This window comes from Jaculus jaculus, chromosome 8, assembly GCF_020740685.1.
Source record: "Jaculus jaculus isolate mJacJac1 chromosome 8, mJacJac1.mat.Y.cur, whole genome shotgun sequence".
Lineage (NCBI taxonomy): Eukaryota > Metazoa > Chordata > Mammalia > Rodentia > Dipodidae > Jaculus > Jaculus jaculus.
In genome coordinates, this window is record NC_059109.1 from 55,561,576 (window position 1) to 55,574,280 (window position 12,705).

Genomic DNA, 12,705 nt, shown 5'->3' on the forward strand with positions numbered 1-12,705 from the left:
TGAAAACAACTGCTTTGTCATGTTTGTGTAACAGCACTCAGGATCTCCCCTTCCTTGAGCTCCTGAGCCTTGGAAGAGGTGATATAGATGTCCTCTGTAGAGCTGATCATTCAGTAGTCACTTAATCAAAAGTTCTTTTTTTTAATTTTTAAAATTTTTAAAATTTTAAAATTTTTATTTATTTATTTGAGAGCAACAGACAGATAAATAGGCAAACCGAGAGGGGGAGAGAGAGAGAGAGAGAGAGAGAAAGAGAGAGAATGGGCACATCAGGGCCTCCAGCCACTGCAAACAAACTCTAGACACATGCGCCCCCTTGTGCATCTGGCTAACGTGGGTCCTAGGGAATGGAGCCTCAAACTGGGGTCCTTAGGCTTCATAGGCAAGCACTTAACCCCTAAGCCATCTTTCCAGCCCTCAAAAGTTCTTTTTATAATTAATTTTTATTGACAACTTCTATACTTATAGATAATAAACCATGGTATTTCTCTCTCCTCCCCTACTTTCCCTTTCACAACTCCGCTCTGCATCATATTCCCTCCCTCTCTCCATTTGTCTCTCTTTTTTAATTTGATGTCATCATCTTTTTCTCCTATTATGTGGATCTTATGAAAGTATTGCTAGGCACTGCAAGGTCATGGATATCAAGGCCAATTTATGTCTGGACAGTTGCATTGTAAGGAGTGGTATCCTTACTTTGGCTCTTACATTCTTTCTGCCACCTCTTCCACAATGGACCCTGAGCCTTGGAGGGTGTGATAGAGATGTTTCAGTGCTGGACACTCCTCCGTCCCTTCTCAGTACTATGTTGCCTTTTGGTCATCCCAGTAGTCATTGCCATTTGAAAAGAAACTTCTCTAACCAGAAGGAGAGTAGCACTAACATATGAATATGAACATTAAGTGTAGTGATTTCAGGGCAATTTGGTGAAAGTAATATATGCATTTATCCAGACAAGATCAGGCTTTATATCCCTAAGGCTCATGACCTCCCTTGCCATAGGCTTTTGATTAGGTTTTCAGTACCAGACATGTATTCCCTCCCATTTAGCAGGCCTTCAGTAAAATTAGAGAGCAGTTGGTTTCCCCCAGAGCAGATATGCCACTGTTGCACTTGTTCAGTCATTTGGCCTGTCTGGCCAAACTTGAGGCTTCCAGTGTCCACTGTTTTCACCACTAACAACTTCTGTCTCCCATAGGGCTTCATGCAGTGCAGTTGTTTCTAGCTTTCAGTTGGCTTGGCTACAGGGAGAAGTTTTTCTGCTCAGCACCAGCTTGATTTCTCAGTGACTTTGCTGCTCAGGCATATGAAGTCTTCAGCAATAGGGTCTTACCATCTCTTTCTCACAAGAAACCAAGGGCTTTGGCAATAGCCTATAATGTTTTAGAGGCAACAGGGACCTCCCTGGCCAACAACTCACTGGAAGGTATCCCATCCCTGGCACTGAAAATTTTCTAGTAACAATCTCTGGCTTCTTGATGTGCCATTATTTCAAGAAAGTAGATTTTCATATGTCTTATTCAGAATATCTTGACTTTTTTGTTTTGTTTTATCTTTATTTATTTATTAGAGAGGGAGAGAGAGAGAGAGAGGATGGATGCACCAGGGCTTCTAGCCACTGCAAACGAACTCCAGACCCATGTGCCCCCTTGTGCATCTGGCTGATGTGGGTCCTAGGGAATTGAGCCTTGACCCTTAGGCTTCACAGGCAAGCATTTAACCGCTAAGCTATCTCTCCAGCCCTATCTTGACTTTTGATTGACCCCCCCTTCTTTTTTTTTGTTTATTTTTATTTGAGAGTGACAGAGAAAGAGAAAGAGGCAGAAAGAGAGAGAGACAATGGGAGCGCCAGGGCCTCCAGCCACTGCAAACAAACTCCAGATGCATGTGCCCCCTTGTGCATCTGGCTAATGTGGGTCTTGAGGAATCAAACCTCGAACCAGGATCCTTAGTCTTCATAGGCAAGTACTTAACTACTAAGCCATCTCTCATACCCCACCCTTCTTTTATACAATCTCTTCCCCTGACCTCATTAGGCCTTTACCCTTCCTGTTATCAGTTCTTCTACTTACATATATACAATACAATCCCCTTAAGATTTTCCCTCTCCTCCCTCCCTCATAGCCTTTTGCTAGCTTATGTGCCTGTGATACTGAGTTTTGGTTCCAGCTCACACACAAGTCTGTATAGTTGTAGTTAGGATCCACATATTAGAGAGAACATGTGACATTTGACTTTCTGGACCTGGGTACCTCACTTAGTATAATCCTTTCTGGGTCCATCCATTTCCCTGCAAATTTCATTTTTCTTTACCACTGAGTAGAACTCCATTGTGTGAATGTACCCCAAACCAATTTTGAGCAACAAAAATAAGGCTGGTGGCATCCATATATGGTAGTCATGTTACAAAACCATAGTAACAAAAACAGCATGGTATTGGCACAAAGACAGACATGTAGATCAATGGAACAGAATAGAGGACAACAGATTTAATTGCAGCACTCAGGAAGCAGAGGTAGGAGGATCATCTTGAGTTTGAGGCCACCCTGAGACTACATAGTAAATTCTGGGTCAACTGGAGCTAGAGAGAAACCTTATCTCAAAAAAACCACAAAAAGAAAAAGCCAGGTGTGGTGGTGCACATCTTTAATCTCAGCATTTGGGAGGCAGAGAGGAGGATCACTATGAGTTTGAGGCCACCCTGGGCTAGAGTGAAACCCTACCTCAAAAAAAAAAACAAAAAACTTTATTTATTTGAGGTAATGAGGCAGATATGTGCATCTGGCTTATGTGGGTCCTGGGGAATTGAACTTGGGTCCTTGGCTTTGCAGGCAAGCACTTTACCACTAAGCCATTTCTCAAGCCTAGTTATACATCTTTGCAGTAACTACTGCTATCAATGCACAAACCATAGCTCCCACCTCAAAGAGGATAGTAAATAATAAATTTGGTCATAGCCAGGAACCTCAATTTAGGTTACCCCAAATTTCATGTTCCAATTTGATAACAGTTTGGTAAATTTTTATAGTAACAATAAAGAAATCATAAATCAAGGCACTTCAAATGCATTGGTGAGCACATGTCATGTTTGCGGGCTACAGGAAAGTGTGGACAACTCTGCTACAGGTCTCAGAAGCTATCTTTTGTCATTCTTAGGTTTTGGGTTGATGGAAGCTAGGGGTAATTCCAAATGGACTTAATAGTCACAAGGATGTTAGAATTTGGCAAGAAATGGTATTCAAGTAGCTAGGACAGCTCAAGGCCCTAGCTCTGAAACATTCCAGCCTTTCCACAATCATCAAAGTTCTGATCTCTGGGCTGGAGAGATGGCTTAGTGGTTAAGTGCTTGCCTGTGAAGCCTAAGGACCCCGGTTCGAGGCTCGGTTCCCCAGGTCCCACGTTAGCCAGATGCACAAGGGGGTGCACGTGTCTGGAGTTCGTTTGCAGGGGCTGGAAGCCCTGGCGCGCCCATTCTCTCCCTCTTCCTCTGTCTTTCTCTCTGTCTGTCGCTCTCAAATAAATAAATAAATAATGACCAAGAAAATATTAAAAAAAAAAAAAGTTCTGATCTATAATCAGCCTTGGAGAATGTTCAGTGCAGATATAGCTGCTTTTAGGAATTTCATTGAAACCACCAGTGCAAAAAGAAGCTTCTAGGACAAGAGCTTACAGCAGCACTTCTCTATGGGCATACACAGAAATATTTAGAAAGCACAACATGTCAATTTAGCAAAACAGTAGAAATAGCTTCTCCATTGGAATCTGTGACTCCCCCAGGGTTTTGACAAGATTTACAGTACCAGGCATAAATGTCCCACTGCAGATTAGGCCTCAAATTCAATCATAAAGTGATTGATCACTCCCATATAAGTCATGCCACTATTGCATCAGTGGGCACACAGTCCACATCTGGGTAAGACTGTTGATGACTTTTCTCCCTCAGCAATCTACATAACACCTTCAGTACTATGAAAGCTAATCAGGAAGAAGGAAGCTTCCAGATTGATTTCCCTATGTCCTGCAAACAAAATATGCATCTTCAGCAATAGGGTTTTACAGTCTGGTTCTGGTGGGCAACCAAGAGCAGTGGAAATACCCTGTACTGTTCTGGGGGCCTCAGGCAATTTCCTGACCAATGGCTCACAGGGAGGTAGTACACCCTGGCACAATTTACATAGTGTTGCAGTCAGGTTCACATTGCTGACAGAAAACACCCCACCAAGAGCAGGGGGAAATAAAGTTTATTTTGGCTTACAGATTCGAGGGGAAGCTCCATGATGGCATGGGGGAAATGATGGCATAAGCAGAGGGTGGACATCACCTCTTGGCCAATATCAGGTGGCCAGCAGCAACAGGAGAGTGTGCCAAGCAATGGCAAAAGGAAGCTTGCTATAACTATCACAAGCCCATCCCCAACAATGCACTTTCTCCAAGAGGCTTTAATTTACAAATTGCCATCAGCTGAGGACCTAGCATTCAAAATACCTAAGTTTATGGGGGACACCTGCATCAAACCACCACATTTCACCCTTGGTCCCAATAAACTGATAACCATACATGATGTAAAATGCAATGCATGAAGTCCAACTTTGAAAGTTCCATAGTTTTTATCAATCCCAATGATGTTCAAACATTCTTATAATCCAAGGTCTTTTAACTGAGTCATAATACCAAAAAACCAATAATGGCACAGAATAAACATTCACACTGCAAAGAGTGGCATTGGGCATAACAAAGAAATATTCAACCAATCCAAGATTTAAACAGGGCAAACATCCAACTCTGTAGCCCCAGGTCCAACAACTCTAGTCAGTTACAAATCTCCAAGTCTGATAATTCTAACCAGTGACAAGTCTCTGGAGTTCCAGTTCCACCCCTCCAGCTAGGCTACTCACAGTCAAGGAAAACTTCATCCGGTGCTGGCAGCTTTCCTTGGCAGCCATCCCATAATCCTGGCATCTCCACTGAGTCTTCACTACAACCCATGGTTCATCCACATGGCTCCACACAGGTAATTCAACAAGCCTGATTCACACTGCCCATGGCCATTTCCAAAATACAAAACCATGTTGCAAACTCAATGACCTCTTTCCTGCATTTTTGTATACGCCATAATACAAGGTGGGCTGCCAATTTGTTAATTATGGGAGGAAATAAAGCAGTCTTTGAAGAACAGAACAATCCTTCAGCATTGAAGCCCTTCTAAAGAGTCTTCATTCTTCCTATTGTCCTAATGTAGGTCAGGTGGCCCAATCTCAATGGTTGTAATCTCTCATATAATTGTAGCTGAACAGGCAGCAGTTTGGGTCCAAATAATCTCATTTCTGTGCCATATTTTTCTGCTCACACCAGTCCATTTCTATACAATGCAACCCTGCACAAATTCTCAGGACATGGGCATAACAGCAAGCCTCTCAAACAAACTGCTTCTATTCCAGTCCAAGCAATGCTCTTTCTCACCTTCATAAGCCAAACCTCACAGTTCAAATTTGTCCACATTCCTCCTACAAAGCAGTTCCAAAAGGCCAAAAGCCACAGGTTTCTAGCAGTAATGACCCACTCTTGGTGCCAACTTTATGTTGTAGTCAGGTTCTCATTGCTGGCAGAAAACACCCAACCAAAAGCAGCTTGTGGGAAAAAAAAGTTTATTTTGGCTTACAGAGTTGAGGGGAAGCTTCCATGATGGCAGGGGAAAACAATGGCATGAGGAGAGGGTGGACATCATCTCCTGGCCAACATCAGATGGACAACAGCAACAGAGAATGTGCCAAACACTGGCTAGAAGAAGCTGGATATAACACCCATAAGTCTTCCCCAACAATACACTGCCTCCAAGAGGCTTTAATTTCCAAATCTCCATCAGCTGGGGACCTAGCATTCAGAACACCTAAGTTTATGTGGGACACCTGAATCAAACCACCACACTTAGCATTGATTTTGTACTAGGCACTAAATAATGTAGATGCAATTTAAAGTATTCAGATATTTGTAGGTTATATATAAATATTGCATTCAATAGAAGGATCTTGAGCATCTATAGATTTTTAAAAAATATTTTATTATTTATTTATTTATTTATTTGAGAGTGACAGACAGAGAGAGAAAGAGAGGGAGACAGACAGAGAATGGGCGTGCCAGGGCCTCCAGCCACTGAAAACTCCAGATGCGTGCACCCCCTTGTGCATCTGGCTAATGTGGGTCCTGGGGAATCGAGCCTCGAACCGGGTTCCTTAGGCTTCATAGGCAAGAGTTTAACTGCTAAGCCATTTCTCCAGCCCACATCTATAGATTTTTAAAATCTATTTTGTTTATTTATTTGAGAGAGGGAAGGAGGGAGAGAGAGAGAGAGAGAGAGAGAGAGAGAAAATGGGCAGGCCAGGGCCTCTAGTTACTGTAAATGAACTCCAGATGCATGCACCACCTCATGCATCTGGCTTTACATGGGTACTGGGGAATCAAACCTAGCCCTTTGGCTTTGCTGGCAAGCACCTTAACCACTAAGCCATCTCTCTGCCCAGAGCATCAATAGATTGATTTTCTTTTTTTTTCAAAGTAGGGTCTCATCCTAGCCCAGACTGACCTGGAATTCACTATGTAGACTCAGGTTGGCCTTGAACTCATAGCAATCCCCCTTCCCTTGCCTCTCAAGTGCTGGGATTAAAGGCATGTGCCACCATGCCCAGCTCTTTTTTTTTTTTCCTTTTTTTTGATTTTCAAGGTAGGGCCTCACTCTAACCAAGGTTGACCTAGAATTTACTATGTAGTCTCAGGGTGGCCTCAAACTCACAGCGATCCTCCTACCTCTGCCTTCCAAGTGCTGGGATTAAAGATGTGTGTCACTACACCTGGATAACATCTATAGATTTTGCTATTCTTAGGGATTATAGAATACCAAAGACTATTTGAAGTTTTTTCACTCAAGACACTCAAGGTCTGGTGATAATTAGGATTCTTTTTAATTTCAAATCAAATCCTTTTGGCAGGGAAAAGTCTCACCATGTGTCTCAGGTTGTCCTTAAACTCACTATATATAACCCGGGCTGTACTCACACTTACTATGGATAGCCCAGGCTATACTCAAACTCACAGCAACTCTCCTGCTTCAGCCTCCAAGTGTTGGTATGGAGGACCATTCCTGACAAAGAATCTTATTCTCTACTACTAATAGTCATAACATTCTGTGCATGTTTATTCTTTACAGTGCTTGGCAACTTATTGAATGATGACCAGATATTGCATGAGTGATTTTTGTTCTTTTGCAGTGTTGGACATTGAACCAGCAACTTACCTTTGCTAGGCAAGTACTCTACAGCTGAGATATATACCCTTGCCCATGAACTATGTATTTTCTAATTAGTGTTTTTTAAAGCACATACTGATTATGCTAACTTTTCATTTTTCTTTTTATAATTTTCTTTTTATCTTCATTTTATTTGAGAGAGAGGGAGAGAAAGAAGCAGAGAGAGAGAGAGGCAGATAGAGAATGGGCACACCAGGGCTTCCAGCCACTGCAAACAAACTCCAGATGTATGCATTACCTTGTACATCTGGCTTACATGGGTCCTAAAGAATCGAACCTGGGTCCTTTGACTTTGCAGGCAAGCACATTAACTGCTAAGCCACCTCTCCAGCCCTCTGATTAGTTTTTTGTTTGTTTGGTGTTAAAAAATATATATTTTTTGTTTTTTCAAGGTAGGGTCTCACTCTAGCTCTGGCTGACCTGGAATTCACTCAGTAGTCTCAAAATGGCCTTGAACTCATGGTGATGATTCTTCTACCTCTGCCTCCCAAATCCTGGGATTAAAGGCATGCACCACCACTCCTGGCTTGGCTGGGTTTTTTTGTTTTTTATTGAGGTAGGGTCTCAAACAACCATCCACTATCTTGGCTTCCCATGCCTGGCACAATTTTTTTAAGTACAATAAACAAGGAGACTGGGAAGCTGGGTGTGGTGGTACACGCCTTTAATCCTAGCACTTGGGAGGCCGAGATAGGAGGATTGCCATGAATTTAAGGCTACTCTGAGACTACATTTTGAATTCCAAGTCAGCCTGGGCTACAGCAAAACCCTACCTTGTAAAACAAAACAAACAAACAAACAAAAAAGCAAAAAGCGGGAGGGGCTTGGGGAGATATCTCAATGGTTATTTATTTATTTATTTGACAAAGAGGGACAGAGAGAAAGAATGAAAGAATGGGCACACTAGGACCTCCAGCCACTGCAAATGAACTCGACATGTGTGGCCCCTTGTGCATCTGGCTAACATGGGTCTTGGGGAATTGAACCTCGGTCCTTCAGCTTTGCAGGCAAGCGCTTTAACTACTAAGCCATCCTCCAGCCCTCTCAGTGGTTAAAGGCACTTACTTGAAAGCTGCTGGCTTGGGTTTAATTCCCAAGCCATCCACATAAGTTGTATATAAAAAGTGGCACAAGTGGGCTGGAGGGATGGCTTAGTGGTTAAGCCAGAAGCACAAGGTGGCCTATGCATCTGGAGTTCATTTGCAGTGGATGGAGACCCTGACATGCCCATTCTATTGCACTCTCTCTTTAACACTCTCAAATTAAAAAAAAAAAAAAAAAACTTAAGAAATAAAAGTGGCACAAGTGTCTGGATGAGGTCTTCGTGCATATGTGTGCATGCATGTGCACACACACACAGACACATGTATTCATGAAAATAAAAAATAAAGAAATTCAAATGTGCCCACTGCAGCATGGTCTGGAACCAGAAACTTCTTTAGCCAACAAGACTATCTTCCTCTGTGTGCCCTCTCTACTTTGCAGACTGGATGTTGTGTCCTCGATAGACACTGGAAAATGGTGCAGTAGATCACTTAACTGTTCCTGACTTTGCATGGGGTGGGGTGTATGTGTATACATGTTCATGTGTGCAGATGCATATGTAGAGGTCAAAGCTGGATGTTAGGTGTCTTCCTCAATTGCTCTGTGCCTTATTTTTGAAACAGGGTCTTTCATTGACCAGGAGTTCACCAATTAGGCCATACTAGCTGGCAAGCAAGCCCCAGGGATCCTCCTGTGTCCACCTCTCCACTGCTAGGACTATAGATATGCACTGCCATACCTGGCTTTTTTTTTTTTTTTTTTTTTTTTGCTAGGTAGGGTTTCACTCTAGTCCAGGCTGACCTGGGATTCACTATGTAGTCTCAGGGTGGCCTCAAACTCACAGTGGTCCTACTACCTCTGCCTCCCGAGTGCTGGGATTAAAGGCGTGCACCACCAGGCCTTGCTCCATACCTGGCTTTTTATGTGGGTAGTGGGGATATAAACTCACTCTTTTGTGGCAAGCACTTTACCTACTTAGCCATTTTTCTAGCCCCAGTTGTTCCCAACATTTTTTTTTTCCCAAGGTAGGGTTTTGCTCTAGTTCAAGATGACCTGTAATTCACTATGTAGTCAGGGTGGCCTTGAACTCATGGCAGTCCTCCTACCTCTCCCTCCCAAGTGCTGGGATTAAAGGCATACACCACCATACCCAGCTGTTTCCAATTTTTGACTAGTTTTGGAAAATTCCAGAACTACTCCAACTCTCTTGCTGGCTAGGGCTAAGTCATTTTCATTTCTTTGAGCCTCAGTTTCCTTGTCTATGAGATTCTTCTTTTCTCTGTCTCTCTCTCTTTCTGGTTTTTCAACGTAGGGTCTCTAGCCCAGGCTGACTTGGAACTCACTCTGTAGTCTCAGGGTGGACTTGAACTCACAGCGATCCTTCTATCTCTTCCTCCCAAGTCCTGCGATTAAAGGTGTGCACCACCACACCCAGCAAAATTCTTTTTTGTGTTGTTGTGTTTCATTTACTTTTATTTTGTTTTGCCTTTTTTGAGTCAGGGTGTTACTTTGTAGCCCAGGCTGGCTTGGAACTAGGTAACCCAAGTTGGCCATGTACTTGAGGCAATCCTCCTACTTCAACCTTTTCAGCACTGGGATTGAAGGTATGAGCTAATGCACCTGGCTTACAATAGGATTCTTAAAAAAAAATCTGTATTTACTTAGAAGAGAATATAGGTGTGTACTAGGACCTCTTGCCAAAGCAAATGTACTTCAGACAAATGCACCACTTTGTGCATCAGGCTTTATATGGGTACCGGGGAATCAAACCTGGACCAGGCCAACTTTGCAAGCATCTAAAGGTGCAGGCAAGCACCTTTAACCACTGAGCCATTTCCCCAGAGAGAAAAAGAGGGAGAGAATGGGCATACCAGAACCTCTAGCCATTGCAAACAAACTGCAGATGAATGTGCCACTTTGTGCATTTGGCTTTATGTGGGTACTGGGAAATTGAACCTGTGTTATTAGGTTTTTCACACAAGCATCTTAACTGCTGAGTGGTCTCTCCAGCCCCTCCAACCCTCACAGGGATTCTTTTTAAGAAGGGAAAAGGTTTATTTTGGGCTTACAGTTGTCATGACAGGGAAAGCATGACAGGAGAAGACAGCAGAGAGGAAAAAGAAAGAGAAGCAAGTGAGATTAGGCTGTAACACCTCATCCCCCACCCAATGACAGACTTCCCCTAGCAATGCTCCATCTCCTAAAGATTTCACACCTTTCCAGAACAATGCCACCATCTGGGGATTAAGAATTTGAACGCAGTGGGCTGGAGAGATATCTTAGCAGTTGAGGCACTTGCCTGTAAAACCTAAGAACTCCTGTTTGAATCTCAAGGTCCTTCATAAGCCAGACACACAGTGACACAAGTGTGCAATGTTGCACATGCACACAAGGGGGTGCAGGCATCTAGAGTTTGGTTGCAATGGCTGGAGGCCCTGGCACACCCATTTTTTTCTCTCTCTGCCTCTTTCAAGTAAATAATAATAAAAATTAAAAAAAATTGAACACAGGAAGGGGGACAAAAAAGGGTAGAGGGAGGGGATTATGATTAGGGTTCATTGTGTATATGTATGGAGCTTATCAATATTTTTTTTTTTCTTTTTTGAGGTAGGGTCTTGCTCTTGCTCAGGCTGACCTGGAGTTCACTACATAGTCTCAGGCTGGGCTTGAACTCATGGCGATCCTCCTACCTCTGCTTGGGAGTGCTAGGATTAAAGGCATGTACCACCACACCTGGCTCAATAAAACGTTTAAAAAATTCAAACACCTGGGCTGGAGAGATGGCTTAGCGGTTAAGTGCTTGCCTGTGAAACCTAAGGATGCTGGTTCAAGGCTCGATTCCCCAGGACCCACATTAGCCAGATGCACAAGGGGGTGCACGCATCTGGAATTCATCTACAGTGGCTGGAAGCCCTGGCGCACCCATTCTCTCTCTCCTTCTCTCTGTCTTTCTCTCTCCCTCTTTCTCTGTTGCTCTCAAATAAATAAATAAAAATAAACCAAAAAAATTTTAAAGAAAATTGAAACACTGAATCTTTGGGGAACATTTTACATTCAAACCAACATAGTACACATGAGCACTAAAAAAGGGTCATTACTGCAAGATTCTTCATATCCCTTCCAGTTCTAAAATTCTGTGAACTCACATGAATCTCCTTAGAGCTGAAGCACATTAATGATGGAATGGAATGTATGGGTTTGGGGGGGAATGGGCATTAGGGAAAGAAGAATATTAAAAAAAAATTTTTGGAGAAGCCTTACTGTAAATTACTATTTAGAGTTGGAATCAAGTAAAGGCTGTAAAGGGAAATGGAGCTGCTTCTCTGGGAAAACACCAAATGACTAATGACACCAAGGCAGCAGAGGGGACTAGTCACAGGAGGTCACAGTGGTTTCTACTACCGCTTAGACAGTAGCCCAGAGGCAACAGGCTTTTGGTCAAGATGGGGTCCAAGGCTCAAGGAGGTAAGATGAAAGATAAGTGGATCTCCTTCTCCAAGTTGCTCAAGAACATGAAGTCAAGCCTCTGGAAGAGATCTACCCTTCCCTTTCTGCTCACCATCGCTCATGGATTTGGGGTTAGGGAGATGGCTCAGGAGATGTGCCAGTGAGTGCCTGAGTTAGGATGCCCAGATCCCATGTAAAAAGTCAGAGGCTGTGGTAGGCTTCTGTAACCCCAGCATGCCTAATGCCTATGACAAGACTGGAGGTGGAGACAGGAGAATTTCCCAGAAATTCAGGGTGAATAAAGGGAGACCCTGCCTCAAATGAGGTAGAAGGAAGGGTCAAATGTTACGCCCAGATCGTGGAGTCCCCAAAGACCACTAAGAGAGTCAGACACGTATGCAATAGCAAAGAGCTTTATTTCCGGCTTAAGCTCGGGCTACAGACTTTGCCAATGCAGTGGGTCAGTCCAAGAGCCCCAAATGGTGTCTGGGAGCACCTTTTATTAGGTTCAAACAAAGAAAAGGGGAATGTCCAACATGGCAGTTACATGACTGGTTGACATTTAGCAAGAGCATATATGTTGCAAGCTGATTGGTTACATAGTAGCTGAGGAACTTGCAAATTTATTTATAGTCACAAGAGCCACAGGAATGTATAACATTTACTTGCTCCTTTTTTTTTTTTTTTTTGGTGTTTCGAGGTAGGGTCTCACTCTAGCCCAGGCTGACCTGGAATTCACTATGGAGTCTCAGGGTGGCCTCGAACTCATGGCGATCCTCCTACCTCCGCCTCCCAAGTGCTGGGATTAACGTGTACCACCACGCCCGGTTTACTTGCTCCTTTTTGATTGGCCCATTACAGGGATTATTTTGGGTCCTGAGTAGTTTGTGGTTGTTTTTCCCAGTAACTGCAAA